The sequence below is a fragment of the Ictalurus punctatus genome, chromosome 4 (genome assembly GCF_001660625.3).
Source record: "Ictalurus punctatus breed USDA103 chromosome 4, Coco_2.0, whole genome shotgun sequence".
Classification (NCBI taxonomy): Eukaryota; Metazoa; Chordata; class Actinopteri; order Siluriformes; family Ictaluridae; genus Ictalurus; species Ictalurus punctatus.
Window position 1 is genome coordinate 16,445,001 of NC_071284.1, and position 3,530 is coordinate 16,448,530.

Genomic DNA, 3,530 nt, shown 5'->3' on the forward strand with positions numbered 1-3,530 from the left:
TGAAAATGTCAAAGCATTGTGGTGAAACACTTTGTAATCAGGGAGCAGTAATTAAATTTAGAAAATGCAACGATGACGGTTTGTGTTCTTTTAACTGCGCGGTAACACAGAGACATTACAGTATTTAATTCGGACAGTGGAGGATCTGAATAGATCTGAGTCTACCACTGATGTGTTGGTGGGATTATTAAACACTGTTAGATCAATGGCTGAAGTTCAAACAGAATCAATGCCAAATTTGTCGTTAGACCATGATTCAAATTCACATCAGATGGGGTGGGGTTCAGACAGACAATCGTATCGATCGTTTAATCCTTCGGAGCCAAATTTTGGGTTATCTGAATCCGCTATTGAATCTATTGTAAGAGAGGGTGGGGATGTTGGTGGTTATACGGTGGTACCGAGACTCGGGTTTAATAGTTTAGAGATACAGCGTCATATAAATATGCGTCGTATAAATATGCGTGTGATAACCGCTCCAGACCTGGCTGCGTACACTATATTTCTGCATGATATCATGTCTGAAATAGTGTCGTTTTCCAGACTGCTGGCCGGTGATGGGGGTTTAATCAACATTACCTTGAGAGGCCCTAGTCTACCCTCTGATGTTAATGCTCTCTTGTCACCTGATAATGATTACGATGTGTACGTACTCGCAAACCAGGTTGAGAACATTATGCAGAGCAATTCTGACGTGCGGGCTGATGACTGTCTGGATCTGAATGTGTCTATAGCTCATGGTAAACATGGTGGTGCTTATCGAAAGATACGTGATTTAGCTCATAATGAAGTAATTGCCAGAAACAGAATGAATCTGTTTTGCCCCAACAATATATCTAACAATTTGTGTTTTGCGATCTGTCTGGCCCATTTTTTACATCCACAAACGTCGTGTACTGATCTAGAGCCGATAGCCGAGTCTCTTCAGAAAGCTGCAGGTTATTCGGTACAGCAAAAGATAGGGTTTAATGACATCACACAGTTTGAATGGTTGTTACACATTAAAATAGTGGTGTTCCACAGAACATGCTCTGGTCTGTTGGAACACTTTACGACCAATGACGAGCCTCATAATAAGACTGTGTTCTTGTATCTATACAATGAGCATTATTTCATGATTAAGAACCTAAAAGCGTTCATTGGTACACCGTATGTGTGCGACTACTGTCACCATGGTTTTACTAGCCATAGAGACCATAGATGTAAATACGTTTGTGATGTTTGTAATGCGCCATTGTCATAAATATGCTGGCAAAACAAGACAATGTCAAGATTGTTTGCAGTACTGCAGATCAGCCTACTGTTATAAAGCGCATAAACAAATGCAAACAGGACAACAGTACGCTCAGTGTGATGTCACTAAATACTGTCAGAAATGCAATAGGCGATATCATGTCAACGGATCCACTCCAAAACAGCACGTTTGTCCTGCAGAACGTTGTATCCATTGTAACGCTGAATTGGTTAAGGATGGTGTACACCAATGTTTTATACAACCAATAAAATTGGAACCACCTAGCGACAAATACATATATTATGATTTTGAAACACAACACACAGACGGTAAACACGTTGCAAATTTTGTATACGTGATTACGTTGAAAGGGGAAGAGTTCACAGCTGCTGGTACAGACTGTATAGATTGACTTGTTAAAAAGTTTAGACAATCTCATTATCAGAATTTCACATGGGTTGCTTCTCAGTTTGACAACTTTATACTTATATATAATATTTTGCAAAAGCAGGGCTAACACAGGGCTAACACTAAGCAGGGCTAACAAGCAGGGCTAACAAATTACTATGCAAGGCTGTCAGATCATTTTAATGTATGACAAGACATTCAAGCAACGTTTCATCGATAGCTACTCATTCATCCCTATGCGTCTGTCCATGACGTCCGCTGCGTTAAATCTAACCTGTGCAGACAAAGGTCATTTTCCACACCTGTTCAATAGAATAGAAAACAAAGACTACGTAGGCCCATACTCGGACAAGCATTTCTTTGGCTATGAGACAATGTCTGACAAAGAGAGGGTTCTGTTTGATGAGTGATATGTTACGGTATTTGGTAAGGTGTTTGATTTTAAAAATGAGCTTGCCATGTATGGCAAGAACGATGTCGTTTTGCTCCGTCAGGCATGCATGAAGTACCGTCATGAATTCATACAGTGTAGCAAACTCGACCCATTCAGATACACCACTTTAGCTGCATGGCCGTGTATCAAACCCGCTTCCTACCAAAAGACACCCTAGCTCTAACCCATAACAACGCATACACAAATCAGAACAAGACATACTCAACTGTTTCCATTGAATGGTTGAATATGTCAAAACAACATGCGGCATTGTCACGATTCCCCCTTGAAGCAGCGTGCTCTAAGCACGAATGCGCGAGCACCTGCTTTTCCATTGTTGACTGTAATGACTTCTGGACACGTGTGTTTTGTTTATGTTTCTGTATCCTCCCTGATTTGTCATTGGCTGGGATTTCACGTGGGTCTGAGTTGCTCTCAGCTGATAGCAGTTTAGACGCTGATTATGTCCGCATATATACCGCGCGCCTCCCAGCACACAGTGCGGAAGATTAAATATTTATAGTTAGTTTAGCCCGTTTTGTAGTCATAGTCACGGTCCATGTTTACAGTTAGTTCGCGCTGGATTATCCGCTTCCAGTCCCTTGTCATAGTTTGTTTCTTGCTTTGTTTATCGACCTAGATTCCTGCCTTGCCCCGTGTATGCCTGTTTGCCAATCGCCCGACCTCTTGCATGTTTGTGGATTACGTTTTGGATTTGTCTGCCTGTCTGTCTTTCTAATAAACAAATGTTCATCCTGCACTTGCATCCGTCCTATCTCTGCTCCGTCACGATTCGTGACAGGCATAAACATTCAGCATGCATTAAACCACGGCAAGATGGTGATTGGAAAGTACCATCTTGATGGTTATTATGAAATTATGGATGGTGTCAAATACACTTTCGAATTCAACAACTGTATGTTTCACGGACATGAATGTCGTTATAACCCCAACCATTTACATCCGTTATCAAAAGAACCCTACGGCTTGCTCAGTAGACAATTTGATGACAAAGTCGAAATATTGGAAAAAGCGTATGGTCTCGATGTTGAGGTGATGTGGGAGTGTGATTGGAATAATGCTAAACAGACCGATGTCGCTGTAATGGCCTTTATGTCCACTTACACACATCCTGAACGATTGAAACCGCGCAACACAGTATTTGGTGGTCGAACTAATGCATACAAATTGTATCAAAAAGCCGACAATAGTGAAAAAATATGATATGTCGACTTTACAAGTTTATATCCCTTTTGCCAGGCCAAAAAATGTTACCCCATAGGACATCCACAAATAATTTTCAAGGATTTTGAACCTCTTGAAAATTATTATGGTTTGTCAAGGCAACAGTACTGCCACCACAAAAACTGCTTCACCCCGTCCTTCCCTATAGGACTGGTGGTAAGCTTATTTTTCCACTCTGTCATACATGTGCCAAACAGCAGAATCAGACAG